Source organism: Bombus impatiens, unplaced genomic scaffold (genome assembly GCF_000188095.3).
Source record: "Bombus impatiens unplaced genomic scaffold, BIMP_2.2 scf_0217, whole genome shotgun sequence".
In the NCBI taxonomy this organism is placed as follows: domain Eukaryota; kingdom Metazoa; phylum Arthropoda; class Insecta; order Hymenoptera; family Apidae; genus Bombus; species Bombus impatiens.
Window position 1 is genome coordinate 343,814 of NT_176636.1, and position 24,383 is coordinate 368,196.

Genomic DNA, 24,383 nt, shown 5'->3' on the forward strand with positions numbered 1-24,383 from the left:
GTAACCAGATATACAGCTCGACTATGTTAATTACTGCGAAGATAAATATCGTGTATTTTGTTTTAATTTGAAATTTTAGTCGATCTTCGGGGTGTCGCGAATCTATAGCCAGCTCGCATTATTTATTCACTCGGTGTATTAATTTGGAACGAGGCCAAAAAGGGTCTACGAAACAAGTAGCCTTAAAATTACAAAATAAATTCTTTATTTCCCGCTATGCTGCAATCTGATAAAGCATAAATATTTAGCGAACGAGTGCCTCGAGCGATAAAATGGCTTTTGATAAAAAGAGAAACTTCAAAGTTGCCGCTACGTCGCCTGTCGGCTTTTACACGGAATAATACGTTCGGATGAAAAAATTGGACATTTTAGGTATATTCGATGTATCTGAACGCATTGAAATTAGAATAAAAAGAACCGTCGACAGAGAGGATTTATTAATATTTACCACGAGAGACGCTAATTCGGAATAAATGAAAGAATAATTCCTATGATAGTCTACTTTGAGCGTGAAATACGTGTTCTCACGTGCAGCCATCGCCTCTCTGCTTAAAATCTTAAACAGCTTTGCGTTGTTCAAAGAGCTATGTTTTATTTGGCGTTTAGAATTTTAGAGTCGGCAAGACGTTTATATATTCTGTGTGAGCGTAATCGAAAATACGTGTGGTGGTACGGTGTGCAAGAAACCGCTATTAAACAACAGACTGAAAATTATGTGCGTATCGTGGCGCACATTGCCTAAAACTGGGTCCTTGGCTAATTGCCCATCCTGGTCGGCTAGGTCAACGCAAAGAAATAAAAAGGAAAAGGTAGAGACAAAAAAAAAATTCTAATTATTCATAAACTTAGCCACAAATTGCCAAATACAAGCTACGATTACTTCCACCTACTTATCTAATTAATTTTTGGATTTTATCCAAATATCATCTCGTTGCTCGAAGAATTTATCGAAGCGGATATCGATCGTATCGAACATGGTACTTCATACAACTCGTGGTAATTTATGCGAGTAAAATAATTTACTTCGATTCGTTCGGATATGTTTCTTAAAATTTGTATTTTATTTTACCCGGTTTGCCTGGGTTCGCGGAAAAATAAAATTCCATTATTTTCACTAATTTCCTTTGTTATTGATTTATCAACGTATACGTTGAAACTTGCGCCGGACTCCACGCATTATCCAGCAAAACTTTTCGTTTACCATGCGATCCTTGCTCCTCTAAACCGATCGCTTTACTTTCTTATTCGCCTAATTCCAGTCTCCCTTTTGTCGTCAAAGTTCGCTCAAATATATGGAAAAGTGAAACAGCTACTCGTGGAAGAACGGAGAGCGCTGGAAAGCAGAGAGAAAAGCAGCGCGAGGCTGAAAGATGGGGCGGCGTGCAGTGGTCGGTGGTAAACGTGGAAGCGAGAATCGAGGAATCGTTGAAAAGCGTGAAAGATTCGATTTGAAATATCCACGAGGCATCGATACACAACGCGTTTAGTAGAGCACGTGGTGGCCCGTGCCGAACGGACGAAGAAACCGAGTGGACGAAGCTTAAGAGGCCGATCTGCGCAAGCACAGGTGCAAGTTCGAGGGTATAAAGAGGAGAAGCTGGAGCTCGCTGCGCGCACTTTGTGCTTCATCTGTCCGTCAATCGCGTCGTGCGCTCGTTCGCTGTTTGTGATCAGCCCGCTCGATTCGTCTTTTTTTTTCTCTTCCACTCGATCGCGAATCGGCCAAGTTGCAGCTTCTCCTCGTTGTCTTTGTCATCGTCGCAGCATCGCCTTGTCGTCGTTGTCGCCCTCGTGTGTTGACTCCTTCGTTTCATCGCGACTTCCACTTCGACGATCCAGCTCGTCTCATCCAGGTAGGTGCAGAGAATACTTTTATCGAAGCTTTTGAGGGACGTTCGTTCGATGCTTTCGCGTGGAAATCGCGCAAACGATTCGAATTTCCAGACATTTGAAATCGTACGCGGATCAGTGATTTTGTGGTTCCGAGTGATACAACGGGGAAAATAGGTTTATCCTAGTTTCGCACGATCGGCGGAGAGAGTGACGTTGAAGAAATCGAGGAAGCGGAGGGATTATAGTCGGGGAAAGATTTCTCGAACGGTTTTAACGTGGTGATACGTTTGTTGGTAAAGAATGGAAGCTAGTTTTATCTTTTGTTGAACGCAGCGGAATTAATTTGATTTATTACCGAGCTCGTTTTGAATCGAAAGGTGAGAATAGCGTTAGGATAGCCGTAGAAATGGACGTTGAGTAGCGAGCAAAGACAGGAAGATATTTGAAAAGCGTTTAGGATAACAGACGGACATGTTCTTGCGTTATATTCGATCGAGACGAGCTAAACTTATAATAAGTCTTATCCTGCTGTTTCTTACATGTTATATACACGCCGGTGAATTATTACTTTGATATTTAAACGGTTCTTTACCGTACTTGAAGTAATTGTATACCTTTTCCATGCGAGCGAGTATACTCGTCAAACATAGTTGAGTGGTCTTGAGATTACTTTATTGCGAAGAAAATTGAAGAACTCTGCAACGTTAAAGCGCATTCCACACAATTTAACCTTGCAATTGGTTAATTAGCCGGTTTATTAAGTCGAGAAATCATGTTTGCTGCGTGACGGTAGTTTCGTTTAAAAATTCTGATGTTTCCTACTTTAAGGAAAAAGTCTTTTTCGACGAATCGAAGGAATTTTAAATTCAAGAAGCGTAGTTTCTTAATACAAAAATTTATTGAAATTAAACGAATCGGTGGCATTTGACGATATCGACGTAACGATAAAATTAGAGGATTCTGAACTTTGTTTGGAAACACGAAAATTCGCTATCGTCGCCGAAGGCTTTTAAGCTTCTAGAAAGCCACGTAACTTCCATATTTTGTCAAAAATTTTGCGATCCTTTCAACCTTCCACGCATACTCGAACACCTGAAACCACCAAAGCCACTTATCGCCTTTGCCATTTCGAACCTTCGATTATGGCAAATACTCCAGTTTGAAAGTTGTCTTAGAGCGGCGAAATATTGGAGCAAGTTAACGCGTTTGAAAATTCTGCGTACTTCGAGCTAATGGTCGTCTTTGCCGGAGTTGCGCCGCAATGAGCACAGCGATCGCTTCCGGTGATTCTTTTCCGGTCATCGGGGAAGTCTCGTTCTATTCGAAGCTATCGTGGTAAACGAAGCGTTGATTTTCTGATTATCAGATTTAGTTTCACCGGTTTTCCAACGACTGCACAGTCGATTAGCTTCACTGTCCTTCTTTAAATCGAAGAATTACAGTCGTCAAGATGAGAACGTTCGTTAGTTCAGGGTTTCTGAGACGATTAATTTTACCGTGTTTTATATCTTCCTTTCTTCCCCCTGAATAAATTTCATTCTTACGAACGAGAAGCTGAATCTCGAAATTTAAGCCAAAACTTTCATTTAACTGGAAAGGATTTCACATTTATTTGATAACTTATGGGCCATTTAAAGTCTTGAACATCGTATACTGCTATTTAATAGTTAACGATTTATTGTCCATGTATAAATTTTATATCGCTTTGGAAATTGTTAATAAAGGTGTTTATTTTATATAAAATATAAACGTCACGTTTGATATTCAAAAACTTATTGACTTTATCAAGCTATCGATCGCCATCGATGACAATATTTTATAAGTACATAGGATTATTTCCTTGCAATATCTCAGCGAGAATCCATTTCCAGTTTTTCAATAAACGTTGTTTCTATTACGTTTAATGATACGATACTATCGTGCGTGTGGATAATAACGAACAGAGAACAATGGAACGCGTTTTTGCAATCGCACTTATTAAAGCATGATTGTCAATAAATATCAAACGGCGATATTCTATTATGAGATGAGTATTATCCAGTTACGTCGCAGTAGTGGATCAAAGAGATACAATTTTCTACGATGTTCACTGATGAGACAGTCACGCTATTAATTTTTACCGAAGCTATAATTTTCTCGTATTATCAAGAAGATATTTGCTTGGTATTTATTAAAAATATATTATTAGAATTTTCTATTAGAAGCGTTGTGTTAATGACGTTAGAAATTTATAATATGGAAAGATGCACTTTCTTGCGACGTCTAACGGAAGAAAAAGGTGCTGAAGTAACAAGATTGAAGCGTCATAGTGAATTCCAGTCAGGTAGTAACAATCTAATAGTTGAGAAAGTAGTTTCAACGAAAAGAAAAAAAAAAAAAAGGAAAATAGGACAGCATCGAATTAACATATTTATTATCAGCAAAATTTCATGTTTAGTTCTAATAAAGCTGTGCATATCACTGAAGATAATTGGAGATTAGGCTGAATTCATAAACTGGATAAAGTATAAAATACTAAATATGAAAAGTAAATATATAATATCATTAAAGTTTCATTTTTTAGAAGCATCTGGCTTACGTAACGCAACTTTCAAAATATTGGACATCTCGTTTATGCGGATGATGATATAGTTATTTTAAATAGCGCATAAATTTATGTAACGCAAGGATGCACTTTCCCGTGACATTTAATAAAGAGCGAAGATGGCGAAGCGGAAGTATTCTTGTTAATTTTAGTAAAACTATAGGCACTCTATGAGAAAAATAGCTGATTCGAATATTCCTTTGATTTTAACAAAAGCACGTAAAATCCATGTAGAAACGGGGTCATCGTGAAATACGAATATTTAGAAGGAAAAATAATCGTAAATTCGTACGCTAAACTGCTCTTAGGCCAAAGTGTACGTACTGCTGTATCTCCGGCTGATCATAATTATGCTTACATTATAGAGCTTTCTTATAGAAGCGGCCTAGAAAGATAAGAAGAATATATCGTAGATAATATAGTAAATACGTTATTTTCAATTTTTCCATATTTTTTGATACGGCCGTAGTAATTTTAATTCGCGTTATCCGTTATCCAATAAAACACATGACAGTTCGATAAGCATGATGTACGTACAAACTGATACTTTATTTTTCGCGTAAGTCGTTAAAACCTGTGATCAATATAAACGTAGAATTAATTCACGTAATTTCTAATATAATTTCGATAAAACGATAATGACGTTTAACAATCGGATAACAGATTTAATTAAACTGATTCATCGCAATCCCCAAACAGGAAATATAAATATTCCCACTACTAAAATTTCATTAATTTAATCGTCATTATATTTTGTGTCTATAGTCGTTTTAAACAAATCTACACAAATATTTCGCACATTATCGGAAATAATTATATTATTTCAGCAGTTTCTATCGCGATCGTGCAAACATTCTGTTAACATTTTGTAAAATTATTAACGAAATCGCATCTCGCTCGCATATTTATCGTGTCGTACACTTGGCGAACACGAAGGTAACATGGTCGATCTCCGTGACGATAATCTTGGCCGAGATATAAAAGTTCGATAAGGGAACGCCACTTTGACGTTGTCTGTTATGCAGCTTATCAATTTAATCTTACTTAATTCTTTCTCCCCGCTTTTTTCTGCTGGCTCTGCCCCGTTCTCCTCGCCACGATGCACAATATCGCGAAGGTATAAATGGCCGATGGTTGGACGTCATGCGCTGCGTTCTTTGTTTCCACCCCTTCCATCGTTCTGCAGCTTTTCCAAGTTTCATTGAGCGCGTGGCTCAGGTACAGTGGGGTTTATTCCCCGACTTCCGTTGCAAGATAATAATTTAACTCCCCGGATGCATTTGCGTCTGGCTGCAGCGAATAAAAAGTGAAATTCGGCGGCAAAGTGTGAGCACGACGCGGAGTCCCCCGCGGCATCAACCGACAGAATTGCTCCGGTCCGTGGAACAGTCGACCATCGGAGAAACCTCGGCCGCTGTAAATCAACTCTGCCCGACATACAACCGAGAAATTTTTTCCGCAAATGGAAAATCTATCCGAGTGGCGAAATTAAAGGCAGTATCCCTCTGGTTAGCGTGCGAATTTCGAGGATTTTTCCAGCGATCTCACGAGATTTTTTGTAATCTTTCGACGTTTCGCAGCAGCAAATTGCGATATTTCCGTGGCGTGCAGTTGCCGCTCGTTTCGAATCCGTTTAGTGCAACGTCGATGTCGCGGTTCGTTTTGAAAAATGAAAGTGGAATTGGTGTTAGGTTCTTGTTTTTGATCGCAGAAATTTCTCGATATTCGTTGCGTGGTTCATCCCTTTTGAGTTTGAGAAGACGTATCGTGGTGGGTTTTAAAAGATCAGAATTTCTATTATCATCCATCTCTTCTTCCAGCGGAAGCAGAATTTGAATCGAGCGAAGTAGGTCGTAGAGAAGGAAATTTTGTAGCAAGTTACTTCAAGTTTTTTCCAATATATTATTTCGATGTGGGAGGAATTTAATTCGAGTTACACCTTGCTGGAAGTGGAATACGAGTTCGATGTATATTTCGAGTAGAAAGGGTCGACATTTTCGACGTAACAAAACGGAAACTCGCATCTACGCTAAACAGCTAACAATATAAAAATATCAATAATTTTGCAATTATTATTTCAACATCTTTTATATTTTAATCCTCGACCACGAGTAATATCAATCTGAGTTGTTGATTCTATATCTGTAAAGTAAATTTGCATGCTAAGTACACTTTGGATTCCAAATTTTGGAGTTTCATCGATATCTCTCAATGTCCACATTACAGATCATACATATTTTTTAATTTAATGAATCAATTTTAAATTCTTATTAAATAGAGCGTAATACACAAACGATCTGTTCGTTTGTTCATTGTTAGAGGAACGACGATTATACAATATTGTTTCGTTAATTAGTAGACTACTTTCTAACGTGTGTAACATGTATAAGAGTATCTAGAACGAAGCGTGTCTTTGTATATTACAAGCTGGACACCTTTTCCCACGACGTAATACTTCATTATGAATAGAATACTCTATTACCCGAACATTGTTATCTGAATTTGTTAGACCATTATTTAAACACGTTTTTTTCTCCTATAGTAGAAGACACGGTACGTTGTATTCTCTGTATTATACACATAATATATATTTTACTCGCTGTCTCTGGAAAAGATGATACGAATGAGTAATAAAATAAAGTGAAAAATGATTCTATGAACATAATGTAATAAATGCACACGTACGGACTCCGATGTAATTTTATAAAATGTTATTACATCTGACAAGAGCGATATATCGCAGAACGGACGACTATTAACAAAGTGATAAAAAAAGTCATTAATATTCTAAACTTTCTTTTGTCCATTACATACTGCGTTTAACTCTGTAGATAAACGTGACTAATATTATCTGGTAATGATATTCGAATTCCTGTGAATTCTACGATCGCCATAGGTACAGCTCATTCCGTGTACATAAATGCGAATTGGTCGCGGAAATAATGATCCAGTGAAACGAAGCAATCGTTTTACGCAAACATGTTCGAAAATCGAAGGGGACCGTGGCATTCTGTAACAGCTGCGTGTAACGCTGTCGCCTCAATTGTGTTAAAAGTGTTACGTTAATTACTTTCGTATTATACTATGCGCCGCTATGCTAAATCTCTTTTGTAACATATTTACTCTCTTTCCACAATTTCGTTTACTCTACTCATTTAATATTCGAATTATTTTTCTAAAAGAAAATCAATTTTCCGACGATTAATTGTGAAAATAATTGCAAAAGGTATTAGTAAATTGTTGCTTGTAGATATTGAAATAAAAAACGTTTGAAATAAATTTTTATTAAAATATTATTCTCGTAATAGGTATTCTGCGCGTAATTGCTGAATGCTGTTAAATGGAAATAATTTTGAAAAATTAAACTTCGGATACTGCTGTTTTATCGATGACTCGGAAAACATAACGTGGGGAAACGAGAATATCGATACCCGAGTATATCATATTCCAGAACAGTCTGGAATTCAATCACAATATTGAATAAAAATATAAAAAATATATTTGTCAGAAAGAAGAAGGTAAATTCATAATTTGTATCCTTCTTTTTCAATGTGGATTTATAATTTTAATATTAGTCATCTCTTTGTGCGGAAAGATTAATGTAATACTTAATAGGTTTTTATCTTTTCTCCAGCTAACAATTGCAGAAAGATTGAGAACAAGTAAAAGAAGTATTCTTATACGAAACCCTATATTTGCTACGGTTTTTAAAAAGTGCCTCCTCTGTCCTCCGTCTTCTTATTTTAAAAATCCTATTAATGACATGACTGTGCGACGAGAATGCAAAGGTTCTTCTTAGCGAGCAACTTCTTCCGTTGTATGACGATTATTCCTACTTGCCGATGATCATTGTTAAATACTTACTAAAAGTAAGACTTTGAGTACATAATCGGATAACTTTTAAATGGCGCGGTTTCTATACGACCAGCGATTCGTATGTTCGACGATATGCCAAAGTATCTTCCAAACGTATTTTCTTTGCCATGATGTTTCGAATCCGCTGTACTTTGAGGATTCAGACAAGATAAGATCCGAGGCTTTTGTAAATTTCTTCATTCTAAAATGTTATTAAAATTCTTATTTCTTTTATTTTTATTAAAACTTCCAGATATCTACAATATTTTACGAACGTCAACTTGCTTAATTATCTTGGCGTAATTTAATCATACAATTGAATAAATTTAAATTTAATAAATCGTCAAATTCAAATTGTAAATATATCGTTAAAATAAGATGCAGCTATTCATCCGTTTTAATTATAAAACTTGTATCTGTTGAGTTTTCCCGAGGAGACTGCGGAAAATTTCAAGCGATCGTTTCTTGTGTACGTTCTAACAATTGTTCCGTTGTATCTGGTTTAGTTAAACGATACACACAGTGTCGTTCAATTAACTCGGGACGATAGAATCCATAGAATTTAAGTGAGAGAAGGGAAAGAGAGAGCGACGTGTGACGCTAATGTTCAGACGTTCTCTACAACTACCGAGGATCAGCATGAGCCGATATAACGTTGCTCGTTCAAAATTGACACGATTCGCTAACTATACGCGTCGAAGTTTTCACGCGTTCCACGTTGAAGACTAAACAGTTGTCTCGTTCATAACTACGTATGAATTTCATTCTGGTTTTCCACTGGATCGAATGTAACTGTGAATTGCAAACTGTTACGATAGCCGAAGGAGGTTTATGCAACGAATTCTGCGAAATGTACTGGAACGATAGTGAAATTGTTAACCCCTTCGGAAGAGATTGGTTTTATGCCATATATCAACATCGACGAAGTATTTAAAGTGATAAAGCATGTTCTCAGCTTGAACAGGTTTTTGGTCCCTCCGTGAAGATCGCGAATAAATAATGTAAGAGTAATGTTGGAAAGCGGAACACCGATGGTAAGTATAAAATATTTGGGGCTCTGTGTACCTTGGTCCGAGTAACAACTATTCTCTAGAAATCCAAATTAAGAAGAGAACGTTACCGTTACCTCTTCTATCCCTTTGTTAACGCACGTATGTGCATGATTGTTACGGACGTATTTTATATCAAAAGAAAATACAGGAATTACTATAATTTAAGGATCGAATCGTTCGCCTTTTAAATCAAACGTATACTTCGACTTTAACATTTGCATAGGCGACAAGGCAATTAGAAATTTGATATTAATAATTAATATTAGAATTTTTATCATTTGAAAATCAGGGATAATAAGTTTACAGCGTATAGTGGATTTTATCGACGACAACTGCAATTACAGAACTATCAGATCACAAAGGGTTGCAGAGCTGAAATATCTATGTCGTATCCTTCACTGCAACGAAACAAGGAATGACCTCATTCTACTCGCTTCTACTATTTCTGATTAGTGTAAGTTTACGTTACAGTATCGATAACAAGGCTGGATCTAACTAAAATTTAACTAAAATAGATTATAATAATGTAAAATAATTCTTTTATTCCCAATAAACTTGATATCATTCACTTGATACCGTTAAATTCGCCGAATCTTGTTTCTTTATCGGTAGAGTAAATTATTAATATTCCATTTTCGTAATAAAACTAACTTTGATGATACTCCCTGTTCTCTTCATATAATGTTATCCGTTTTACGAATTTACAACGAGATCAATTCCACGGTAGTACACGCCATGAAAGTCTAGCGCAGTTTTTTTTCGCCTGTTTCGAATGGAAATTCGAGTCCACCTGCGAAGGTGGCTATAACCAGGATGGCTAAAGTTTCCTTCAATTTGCCGAAACGGCGATTACAGCCTGGCAGAGTGTCGTTTAGCTGCTACGATCAGTTGAACTACACACTGATTGCACGTACAAATATACAATTAAGGGTTCATTTGAGAGGCAAGGCCCGCGAGATTCGGGTGAACATTTTGTTAATTGACTATCGGACCGACCAGAATAGAGGCAAAGTTAACGGGAAAATATCCAGGAAAAGTTGGTTCGAGCCGTGACTGCCTGATACGAATCCGACTCGAGAAGCTGGATATTAAATTAGGTGTCGTGGTAGGTAGATTGTTGCGCTTAACACGTTTAAAGGCTTCAGCACGCTTTATCTTAATTTTCTTTTTTACTATTTCATAAACTTTTATTTACCTAACTGTTCGAAAGTTTTCTTTGTGCTATCTTCATTTTATCACGTTAATCATCAGATTACTTAAATTATCGTGCCACTTGTTTGCCATAATTGGAAAGCCAATTCTCACGTTTAGAGTTCAAATATTTCCAAATTGTAAACAAAAATAAAAAAGAAAAAGATAAATATCTTAGATCGTAAAAGACTGAAATTCTATTCCACGTTTTTATTAAGCTATCCTGATAATCATATCATTGTTATTGCACATTAACTTCTGATACACTAAACCCGATTCTCCGGTAGTGTAACCGATTGCTTTTCTTCCTCGTGTGGGTTGCGGTGGGTAGGTCGACACGACGTGACGAGACATCTGTCCCGATGCCTCCGGGATGATTTATCCGCAGGAAGGCCAGATCTGCCCTCGAGGATATATCTCGGTAAGACGGATGGCTTGATCGCCATAAATGTTGGATTACAATGAAGGACTTAGTGTAAATAAACCCTGGCCGATATAACGTGATTATTTCTTTTCTCAATTAACGAGAAAATATTAGCTTCGATTTAGATTCCATCACGCAACTCAAAATGAAATTTAAGCTCATGAAAATTTTTAATGATTTCGATGTATCGGTAAGAAACTTCCTTACGAAACTTCCTTGGTGTACGATATTTCATTCATAAACTAGAAAATATTTCATTAACATAGATCGATATCTGTAACATACGATGTCTCTAATTATCATCGATCTGATACTTCGAATATTCCACCATAATTTCCATCCTACTGCTTATATCGAACTTCTAGTTGTTAATTTAATAGCAATTTCGAAATTTCATTAAGGACGAATTAATTTACTACATTTACTCCACAAAAGCAAGTTTCTTTGAAATTATAAAAATGGCTCGCATACTTTAAATATAATTACTGGTCCAAAAATAATTGAAGAATGTTGGAAAGATCGGTTGTCGTTAGTTATCGACAGAAGCAACCGAAAATTCATGCTTATTTGACGCGTATTAATAAATGGAAATAAATCATAATCCAAGAAGTTATAAACGCGAAAGAATCTTGGCCGCAGGGACGGTTCAAAAGTGATTTCGAATATTATCTCACCATGGAACTAGCTAGCTAGCTAAATTCTAACGCATGAGCGATTTCGTAACCGAGCGTCTTCACGTACCAAAGCATTTTGGAAGAAGTCTCGAAGTTTCATAAATCTTGCCACGAAAGTTGTGAAAGTTCGCTCTTTAAATCTAGACCGGGTAATTTTTTAAATAGAGATTCCTTTGGCGGAGTGTTCTTCGCTTTAAAAAATGCCCGACATTTTTATCTGTAACCTCTAGTCACATTCTTTTGCCACAATTTAACGTTACGAGGATCGATTGATAATAAGAGGTTTTACCTGGACGATAGAATCGTGTCGAAAGACGCGTACGTGTCATAGAGAGAAGATAAATGATAATGCGTCCACTAAAAATGTTTGGATTTTAAAAAGTGTCAACAAAAGTTTAAAGAAACTATTATAAAAACTTTAGACTTGCATCGGACGACAAACAACAAACGCTACAACCAACATTTTGCAACAGGGGTGAAATCTGCTACACCTGACACCGAGTGCTAGCATCCTTTGCGTTCTACGTGATATATTACGAAGCCAGCAAGAGATCGAACCGTTTGTATCCTCCATAAATTACCGGCGGTTTGCTCTCCAAGTTTTCTAACAGATGCAAGCTACTTGAGAAATCTTTGTCGGAACTCGTTCTTTACACGCGTGGCGACAGCCGATGCTATTAATATTGGATAATATGGGCAACAATATGTCGCCTTTTTCAATTCTATTTCCGCGAAACTATAACAGCTATGTTTGTGAACACGTTAACTGGAAGGGGAGCGATATGAAATAAACCGCGGAAGTTGTAAAAGAAGCAAAATGAGAGAATTTGTACGGTTCCATTTTGGTCGTTTATCACTCTGTATTTATAAAATCGTGAATCATGTTTATACATAGTGAATCGTGTAAACGCGTCACAGCTAATATCGTGTTAAACTAATTGTGATTAAGGCTCATCTATCAAACTAATTTTCATTCCATAGTAATCTCGTATGTTAATTTACTTTAATTCAGAATCTACTCCGGTTTGCAATTCGCGCCGTATTGAAATTTCATCGTAGGTCCAGGTATATACGGAAATCTTTGACTGAATATAAATGGCCAAAGGGAATAGAGTGCTCACTGAATGGGACCCTGGCTGGTCGTTAAAGCGTAGCCGTTTCTAAACAGCGAAACTCGTCGACTTGTGATTAGCGAGACGACGCAGGATTCCAGTCAACTGCAGGGGAAGAACGTGATTGCGTTATCTTTTTTGCCAATTTTTTCAATGGCCCGTTTTTCTCCTCTCATTGTCAGACGATGCCCTTAAGGAGGACGGCCGTTCTCGTGCGAATATTGCTGCTTGCAGTTGCTTCATGCGATTGCTACTTGTTTCGAACTCGGTTGCTACGAAGTTGAACGAAGTTAATTGTATCGGGATTACGCGGCGAAGCGCTTGCCGTTTCGTAGCGCATTCTTCTTTGCCATTTCAATGTGTTTGTGCATTTAGTACATCTGATGACGATATCGCTGGTGAAAATTGGCAATTGTTTAGTAACCAACGATAGTGATATTTATGCGATTTAATTTGGTTAATAAGCTCCTTAATAATTGAACATCGATGGGATAAAATTCGATGCCTATAATATTAGTCTGCTAATATTCTAATTTCGCAGGGGATCCAATATTTACGTATATACGTTTCAGAAGAGTTTTGCCAATTGAGAAAATTTATTCGTTGTAGATTCACGATGACGTTCTTCTTAGTTCGTAAAACAAAGCTTCATTTAAAAAAGAACGAGAATTTCATTTCCTGCAGCCTAAAATAACGAAGAGGTCACAGTTGATTTTAGCTATCTTTATATTTCGTACTTCTTTCCATATTATGATGCAGAATATTTCAAATTGACCTATAAATGCACCGAATCATAAAACACATGAATAACATGAAAAGACAATTTTATTAAAATATGCGATATAATTTTATAAAAATATTCTTTAGTTTCTTTAGTAAATTAAAAAAAGGAGGATTGAACACGAAGAATACCAAACAAAGAAATTGTATTTTAATCAAATTACAGTCTCATTTTTTCCCTTTTTCTTTTTTCGGATTCTCTAATGAATATTCAATCGATCCGGTTTTCATCTTTCAATATACGTGTCTCCCAGTTAGATCAAAACTGCAACTCGCATTTGCTCAGTCAATTGTCATCAATTACATTCAATTATCTGCAATAATTAATAATTATATACCTAAATGAACTAATATGCAAAACCACAGTAACACGTTACTATTGCTGTACCTGTGTATGTGTATTCTCGTTTTAATTTCGAAACTGAATTATTATATGCATTTTTTAAAATGGAAGAGCTATTATATAGATTTGTATTAATTATGCACATACGTATGTATTGTAGTGTGAGTTATAGAACTGATTTCACCGGGAAATGACGTATAATACAGAAATTCATAAGGTTTCACGTTTATTATGATGAAAATGACGAGATGAATATATTCACCTATACATATATCTATAGATGTATCGTTTATAATATATTAAATTTGGCAAATAAATTGACTCGGAATAAGATTACAAATTTCATCGTAGCTTTAGCTAGAAAATAAAACAACAATGCGCTATTGTTACGCGATGATGTAAAATTTCCTACGCAAACTAGAATTCATAAAATTTCGGAAGTTTTCAGTAGAAAGTAGTTCAGCGTAGATTAAAATATATTTTATGGATAAAATTCTTTCGCAATTTAATTATCGATGATTCGCAAGATCGCCTTTAATCTTCAAATTCTACGTTGAATGTATCCGGTGCAAATTTTTTTTCAGTTAAAAAAAGAAAAAGTTGCCGAGTCATTTTCTAAAGTATCGATGACCTCGAGGTAACTCCTTGCCGGGTTGTTAACCTGCACTTTATCACTTTCACTTTGCTCTACGAACTTTCCTAAATCTCCTCAATATCGAAATCTATGAACTTTAAGTTGAAAACTTTCGACGATTTTCCATTACCCTGCATCAACAACTTCAGAAATTATTTTCTTCAACTTGCATCCTACTGAAAAAGAAACACTTCCTTTTACTTTTAACTTATTTTATTCGTCGTTACTAAGCTGTAGAAGCACGTTCTTCAAACCAGGTACGTCTTTATTTGAAGTAATAATATTTTTTAGATACGACTATATCATCGTTCATTTATTCGTGACATATGTATCTTGAAGATCACGCGGCAGGCAATTCATCTGGTTCTTTAAAATACGTTAACAGCTTGCTTGTACTTTATTCAGCTCGATAAGATAGAAGCAGCGAGCGCAACACGTGTTCCATTATACCCCTTTATCTAGGGGATGCATATAAGCCACCATACTAGATAAATACCATCAGTCACTTGTGGTGAATGTAATTTAGGTATTGAAAAACAATGATTGATCGTCAGCTTTGCCACAGAGAAAATAAGCTTCTGTCAGCGGAGAAAGAACGATTTCAACTTCCACAGAATCTCCCTCTAACGTTATTTCTGTATGGTAGTTACATTATTAAACTTTTATCTTCTTCCCTATATAAAAGAATTTCTTTTCGTGAAAATTGAGTTTCTCCTTTACATAGAGAGATCGATTTGTTTGACACATTTAGCCATAATTTTTCTACTAAATGTAGTAGGATCAGCTTCTAACGCTAACAGTTTGTGCTGCGCTTACTATATGTAACGTTGCATTATACGAGATAACGTTATCATTGCTTATTGTCATACTTTATGCGTCGTGCTTTCATGTACTTCGCCATAACGTTATTTATTATCTTTAAATTCAACGTTTCTTTAGCATCGATTGACAGAGAAAAGCGAAACTTCAACTGTAATAATGCTTCATCCGACATGGTTCCGACATGGAATTACAAATGTTTGACCGAAATAATCCAAACGGAATTTCATTAATAATTTCCACGTTATCGAAACCTGTCTGGTTTATCATTTTCTCTAATGCTACGCGCAATGACACAAATAACCTGTTTCTCAGAGTTCGTGTCCAGTCAATTCCATTAATTGCTGTAACTAATGAAGGGTTGCTTCCTGTTTGTCACGTTTCAAAACGGAATTAGAACGCAGCGACTTCGCCAAATACGTTTGCCAGCGAAATGACAATTTGAGGATCTGGCTGATGAAACGACGTTAATTGCGTCGTGGTACGTGTTTGTAGGGTTTTTACCTTTAGAGACAGTTGTGAATCGTTCTGTGATTACGCTTGATCGAGGTACTTTTTCGACGATTCGATACAATATTCTTGATATAAGTAATATCAGAGCAAATGACAGGGACAAGCTAATAGCCGATGATGTTATTTGATCTGAACTAATCAAACTCCGCAAATCTCCAGCTCTAAGAAGCGTCTAGGGAATTCGAATTTTGCTATTGTTAGTTCACTCAGCTTCCCTGTGATTCGTATGATTTCACAGTTGGCATTTTGTAGTTATCGAATCAATTGTATTCGATAGCTGTATCTGTTTGACTGAATTCTATTACCTCGTAATCATGGCTATTAATTATCCAATGATCACAAGCATCATTCATTCCACAAATTATTTTATAATCGTAGTCGTTAATTATTAATCACATTGAATTCTGCTTAATCATATCAAGCATTATGCGTATATGTATTTGAGATTTAGTAAAATAAAAGTATTACTTCGGATAAATAATTAATTAATTATCATTAAATGTTATTTAACGCTAACAAACAAAAAGTCCACATAAAGGAAAGGTAAAAGAAATGGAAGACGGAATTCTTTTAATCGATATATTTGATAATCTAATTATCCAAAATTAAAATAATTGGCATTTTTTAAACAGCATCTTTGAAGGAGTCGATTAGATCGTAAACGACAGAGAATTAATAGTTATATATGTGATTGATACAAATAAAATTTACGAAGATGGCAGAACCTACTTGATACAGTCCATTTTGGTACAAATGAATAATGACCGGTAGATGTGAAATTTGCAATGGCTTTTCGCGGGTGCCCTGGTTTTATAAGCTTTTACCATAAAAATTGAAAATTCCTTTCTGTGTATTATGTATACTTTTACCATAACGACACCTTTTAACCGGCACTTTATGGGCATTAAGCAACACTTTGCTCATAGCATTTAGATAGATCATCGATAAAATATCGCGGTATATATGCCACAAACATAGACTTATTTTATCAAGATAAAGTGCGTGAAATAAATGGAACAAGGGATGAACGTTTTCCGATTTCTCAATTTTATTATCTCTTTTAACGCAACAACAACGGTTCACGTTGTTAAGAGGGAGAAAGAGAGATCTGAACGGTATCGATGTTTCACACTTCACGGTTTCAGATAGCCAGCGACGGTGAAAAGTTTATACTGCATTAATGACTTGGCGCACATCGTAGTTAAAAATAATTAAACACCACGATCGATAAAGCAAGCCAACGTGTAATAAATGCACGGGCGGCCATCAAAATTCTTGGACCTATTTAAAATACAGCACAATATCGAGGTTTATCCTAGCCGCGGTCCTCGATATACCGGATACGCTTAATTTCGCTAATTAACGACGTATGTACAAGCTGATTAATTTCTCCACGGTGTTATCCGGACTGTCTGGTTTTAAAACAATTATGTCTAATTATGCCGGCAATTATCGTATCGCGTATATACGATGTTTCAACGGCGGACGTTTTATTCGATTACTCGGATTTGTTTTCGATTCTTTGGAAAATGTGAGAATTTCTTGTAACATCTGCTTCACGATAAGAGAATAATTTCTTTCCTAACGAATAATTTCTAAAAAAAAAGTATTTTCCCAAAACGGAGTTAAAAATTTAAATATACCTCGTAGACTGTTAAACAAATATAAGGGAGGCGACTAAATCAGGATAAAATTACGCCATTCCGCTTTAAACGAAGTCATGGTTTAACGAAACTGTTCAAGCCCTAAGGTGGAAAACAATAATTGTAGCCGAATCGCATTCAACCATTAAACGTAATTACCCTTGCTGTTTTTTTCGTATAAAGTGGAAGTTTCAATAGCATTTTAGAAGTTTAACCGAGATAACAGTTGTATCAACAGGTTTCCGCGTTGCATTCAGCACTTTCGTCTCCCGTACCTATGTTGTATCATATAAATGGCGAGCAGTTTAAATCATTCTGATTTTAATATAATACAACGCGAAGATAAATTGAAAAAGGTTCTTAAATCGTATAAAAAAGTATGAATAGTTAATATTTTATACAGCTACATATAAGAGTTTGTAGTACATTACTTTTGAAGGTATTAAGCGTTCCCAATACCTAATGTCAGGAAAATGTGACCAAGCATCGTCGTACATAAATCATGTCTACGTTTTACGAACGTAAAGAAAGTGTTGTAGGAGTATCTATAAAATTTTTGTGAAGCATTTTAGGAGGCGTGTTTGCAAAAGCCATTTTCATCTGTTGAGTTCTCCCAACGTATTACATCATATATTTTGGCCGTATATTTTATAGTTATTTTACGTGTCGTATTATCCTTTTATTATTCGTTATGAAAGTTTAGCGAAAATAACTGGACTATGGAACGCAGAAGCCAATGAATTCGGGTAAACAAGCATAAACAAATTTTCATCAACTTGCTATCGTTTGATCGCAACGTAACAGCGTCTGCTCTCTATTGATTTGAATATGAAACGTTTAATTCTAAATATTTGACTTGCTTCGACGATTTTACTTGTTTGCCAATAAAAACAAAACCGAAATAAAATACTTTGGATTAAAGGAAAATAAATTGCGTTTTTTTATAATTAGAGGTTTCAGAATTTCCATAAAGTGACGGAATAAATACGATTTTCGCGTATAACACAACTTTTCTGCGTTATATCTGTCAATTCCATTTGTGAATTATTAAGCAAAACAAAATTATTGCGAGGAAGATGAAATATTGCGAAAAAATTACTTTTCTTTAATATAATCTATTTTTCACCGAGCACACAACCCAACTATACTGCAGCCCGTGTTTTTCTTTTAAATGGAATTATGAGAGGAATCAATTTTGTTTATTTTTCGTTATATAACGTAAAAGTATAAAAGTACGTTTATTACACGCATGTTCCAGTTTATTAAAATCGCGTAGTGAAATCAGCATGGTTTGAAAGCACACACTGAGAATTCTTGGAAAAATATAAAGCTTACCACGGGGAAACGCAATTATATATCATTGATTTAAGAATATATTAAATATATTAAACTTTGTCACACACGTTCTACTTTGCATTACATTTACTCTACATTTACATTGCATTTGAATCGAAAGGTAATATCCTGTTCTATTTTCATGATTTTTGGGATTCATATACCAAATGCAGTTATGCATGAAATAATTTCGCCTCTATGCAAAATTGGAAACCAGTGCGTCACAAATGCTTCAGGCTAGAATTTCGAAAGAGACATTTTAATTTTATCGACATGTCAATTTTTATAAGCCTGATATTTTTTGCCACGCTCGTCCCATTATTTTATATTCTTGAAAATTCACTCTTATAACCGGTAGTAGAATATAATAATTTCTCATATTGAAAATCTTAAGGATAAAATTTTTTATAAAAATAATTACGACTAAAAATATACGTGACGACCCCCTGGAAAAAGCTCTGCGACCCCTTTGGGGATCGTGACTCTCAGGTTGCGAATCCAGGTTATATGGAAACCAATCTTTCTATACACATTCCTTTCATCGTTTATGGTATTTGCTCGTATAAATTTTTTCAATAAAAATGTAACCGCCGCAGCTTTCAATGAAATACTATGAATATTATAAAACACGTATCGCTTTGATAACATAAAGGACGTCTCGTTAAAATGTCGAATATTACAAATAATTAAGTTAATTACTTTAAGACGATAAAAGTATTTGCAGTATCGCAGCATCTACCTTTTGAAAGGATAATAGACGAATTCAGCATAGAATTTGTATGAAAATCTTGGGACCTTCGAATATAGATATTCGAAGATGGAATATTATGCCAAAGTAATGGCCAGAGTGGGAATAGAGGCCGCGAATTCCGCGAGTACTTTAAATTCCTTCGATATATGACATTTTCGCTTTCGACAAAATTTGCTCCTCTAATCAATTTAACGAAATTTTCACGAAGTTGTAGGGGTGAAGTTAAAGTTCTCAATTTTCGTAAAATTGTAACCGGAGTTAGAGACCACGATCATCCGCTAACACGTTATCTTTGTTAAAATGTTAAAATTCAATTCGAAGAGCTAAACGGCGGTTCATTTAAATATATAATTAAATTTGACTGATCTTTACTGAACATTTTTTCAAAGATCGCTTTGTAATCTCTCTTTCGCGCAACGCTGAACTTTGTATTCTGTTCATCCTTAAAAATTAACTTCTTTTACAATTTCTTTTTACGTCGGTCATTCTACATCGTAAAAAGACGAATATTCGTCTGAACGAGCATCAAACATGGCGTTGCTCTCCTTTAAAAGTAACAAAAGCGACGTGGAAAATAAGATTCTGGTCGCGTTTCTGAAAGCATCGTTCAATAACAGAGCCAAGGCACAATTGATTGTTATAACAGAGGCTACAGTATAACATTAACTTCGTTAGATGCTGTACAATTGTAATGCAATCTATGTAACTCCTATGTCAAACGATCACGAACATTGAATTGATAATAAGCTCTTAAGCCTGTCTAATATTAGATTAAAAGCAATCGAGAGATGGCGCAACGTACTTCGTGCATCTTTATTGCACTCTAGCTCCACAATAAAGAGGAAAACGTAGGTTGCAGAATGAATGCAACGTAAAAAGGTATACAAGTGGTATTCTTAATTATTCAATTGATGGTTGCGCTCCATCTCTCAATTGAAATCTTTGTCCATGAAATGGAAAGTTGTTGCACAATCAAACGGGTACAATTTACATGTACGTATGTACAATCTGTTAGATTATTGTTCATGAACGGAATGTTCGTCGGGGAATTTGTACAACAGGAGATTCAGTTTTATGCATATGCGGTATTGTCATTGGCGCATCTAAAAAACGAGAATAAAAATCGGTAGTTTGCGGCAGTGGTATTCGAAATCACACTGTTGTCCATTTTTAAGCGATGTTGTAGAACTGACCAACATTTTCTCTGTCGTTCTGAGCGTAGAAAAAAATATCGGTCGAATAAAAGCAGTCAATCAAATCGATGAACGTTGCAAACTGCGAACTACAGTGAAATGGAAAAATAAAAGAACCTACGACACGAACACGAGTGACCGATCGTTTTTTCGTATTAATTTCTTTATTACGATGAATATTTCATATCGAAGCTGTACGACAAACATACGCATCTTTATTTTCCGTAATAGACCGATAGGGATGAAAGTTCTATGCAGAAGTTCTAAATCGATCTTCGAGTTTAGCTTTCCTATATGATTATCGACAAATTATTTTGCTACGAACTTTTGACACACTTTTCTGCCTGGGATATTTACAAGGTAAAACAGATTTAAACCGTTCTGACTAAAAATGCTTTCAGTCCTGAATATAGAATGATGTTAATGATTCACACACAAAGGGTGGAAAAGTTAAAAAATATAGTAGACAAATCTGATAACTGATTAGGGGAAGTTACGATTCGAACGAACATTTTTTAAACTTCAAGTTCCATCGGTAGACTTGTACGTATTTTAGAACATTAGGGGTAAACGAACTGTTATTTTTATAAAAAGGAGTGACTTTGAGTAAAAAATTTATGTTTGCGAATCATCCACTCTGTCCACTGATCGCTGTACACGATCAAAACCTTGCATTGTAATTCTCTCCTGCAGGAAAACTCCGGAGAGTTAATGGTTCGTGGAAACTAACAGATTTGTTCAAGAACTTACCATTTTAGCATAATCAATCTTAATCTTCGCTTTATCTCTACAAAACAAAAAACCATTCCAATTTTTCCCAGTCTTAATTAAGATATTCTTTGTGCTCCGTCTTTTCAACTTTTCTTTATCAATCGTACTTCGTCACATTTTAGTATGACTCTTTCAACTTCCAAGATATTCTTCACAAACAATCTTCAACTTCTTCGTCTATCTCCACCTGGTTCTCTCGCGTTTCCCCAAACCAGAGAAATATTTAATTAAAAATCTCCAACTCTAATCAGATCGTTCTTATATCCTTATTATTGTAAATTATTTGAGATGAAGATTCCATCGGGACGGTTTATAATTTTATTGAAATAAAACGGCTTGTTTTTGGGGGTAGAACCATTCCTACAATAGCGTTTTCGTACACTTCAATTTCTTGTTATTCGTGAAATTAAATAACGTTTAAGAAATTACGATAATTTCTAACACGCCCCCCCCCCGGCAAAATGATAGCCTTTTTCACACTGGACGGACCAACTGCAAGAACATTTAAAGGCCTCTGTAATTACAGAAGCGAGCCACGGAAGCGAGGAGTTAGAATACCGGCAGAGATTCATCCTTTTTGTCGCGTGAGCGAATTGTTCGGAGGTCGTGGGGAAATTGTACGCTTTGCATCTGACAAGAAGAGATCTCGAGGTATACATAACGACCGCGTTTAAACGAGTTTTAGCACGGCATTAAAGCTTGGAAATAAGAAAGAAAGCTAGTAACGTTTGCTTCTCAAAAACAAACAGTGATCGATTTACGAGACGCTTGTGTTCAAGATTTCGGTAATCTTTATTCTTTCCTCGTATAAACTTCCTCGTGAACGACGTTCCCTTGACGTATATGATCCAGGCGACTCCAAGACTACTAAAATTAACGAACGTGATAGGATGGTGTAAAAGAAAAACATTTTTCTTTTACATGGTACATACCAGTCCATATCGAGTACAAGTATTCTTTTTATTCCGAAAAAAAACGATATTTAGCAACCTGCAACTAGTCGATAATTATTTCATAAAGTGACAGACGAATTATAAGAAACTTGGGATCGTTGTTTTTATTCTGGATCGTGCGAACAAAGTAGCGGTGGACGCCTTAGAGGTTGGAGAAACGCCACAGCATCCCGGTATTGTGTCGGAGACATGGCCTGGGTCAATGAAGGTACAAAGGACAAGGCAGTTACTCTTTGAAGGTTGCCGACTAATTTAACGGTCGAACCTCGTTGAGATATACCTCGATCGATCATTAGGTGCAGAGACCGCCGTTTGTTGCGAGAGTCGTGGTTCGTTTGTGCAACAATGCACAATGTAGACCAACGTTCTGACCATTCCTGGTCAGCAGACGTTACAGCATAGTTTCAATTGCTTAGAAATCCTCCCTGGGATTTCAATGCACAACGGAAGCTTAGAAACTTGTTCCCGTTAGGATACCATCCCGAGCAAGACACCCGTGACAGCGCCAATAATTAATTTCGAGCGTTGCGTTCGAACAATGACACTTCCGCTTTGCCAAAGAACTTTCGATGCTGCCAATAAAACATGTCTCGCGTCGTTGCCTCTGGTTGTAAGTAGAGATTCGCATGTCTCATTTTTGCTGCGAGATAGAGTATGTGCTGTTCGTTGAGTATTTTCGAGATAATTTTTTCTTTTTAACAGCGAACAGATGGTTTTGCAAAAGATGGAAAGATGAAAAGACTCGTCACTTTTGTATCGAATGATAAATGATAGAAATTTCTTCGAATAAAACTCGCCAAACTGGAACCGAGAATCGAAACGATCCGCGTAGAATTTTCCGCTGCCACTTTAAAATTTTTAATCTCCAAACGATGGAAACGTTAAATGTAATATACATTTCATGCAAATCAAACGTATGGTTATAATTCCGGGAAATTCGAAACTCTAGGCTTTTGTGCTCAACTTTTAACTAGGTACTTAACCAAAGCGTTTCTGTTTAGAAATTTCACAGAAATTTTACGGTTCCTCGCCTTTATTTCCTTCGTGACGCTAGCTAATTCGCCTGTGTCATGGCTCTGCGAATCGTGATTAATGGCGCTGACTGCTTTATCTCCATAATCGCGATTAGCATAATTATCTGCGCGGCAGAATGTTCACGCGCTAGATTTTCGTGCAAATCTGATCGACCAACTATGTCAGTCACGTGCATAGTATCTGTATCTTGGATATGTTCTTGCCCCATCATCGGTAAATGACTTAGAATGTTCGTTGTCTTGTAGCTCTCTTTCAGAATAATAATCGATAAGGAAGTAGAATGTCTAGATAAGTGATTAGTGCAAAATTAAAATGAAGATGAGGGAATGATGAAAGAGCGTGTACTTCTTTAGAATTAGGTTTAGCATAATTCCTATTTGTATCGTTTAGGACCGTGACAAGGCTCGTTTCATAGTCAGTCGGTTAAAGTATTTTTGGGATATGATACGTAATATCATAGACAAAGGATATCGTATGAATGTTGGTTCACAAACTAATCTCATTCGGGTAAAAGCCATAGCAATGCTCTATTGTGTAAATGATTTTATTCATTCCTATTATTTGAAACAAAATACTATTGTAACTGGTAAAATAACATTTCTATCGTACCTTTATTTTCGTAAAGTATCGTATCTTGAAATTAGATTTAATCGTATTATTCTTACGTAGCATGTTTCGTTTCGATTATTTGTAATTCTTATTTGTTTGTAAATCGACGTTGTTAAAAGCTTGCCGTCTCTATGGGGACAGTATTGATTTTATTTTGCATTAATAAATATTCGATGTATCATATACTGTAATTACCATTTTTTTGATAGAGTTTTAAGAAAATAACTTTGAGGGGAATTTTTTAGCGATATCTACCAACAAATTCTCACAACTAGTGAA

The 24,383-nt window shown here is 35.9% G+C and overlaps 1 protein-coding gene across 1 annotated transcript in view; it reads left to right on the forward strand.

Annotated features, from left to right (window-relative positions):
- Positions 1-1,597: 1,597 nt before the first annotated feature.
- LOC100748331 (calexcitin-2) overlaps positions 1,598-24,383 on the forward strand; it is a 44,189-nt gene continuing 21,403 nt past the window's right edge. Inside the window, exon 1 of the mRNA XM_003488003.4 lies at positions 1,598-1,853. The gene's annotated coding sequence lies outside the window, so the exon portion shown is untranslated. The remainder of the gene's footprint in view (positions 1,854-24,383) is intronic.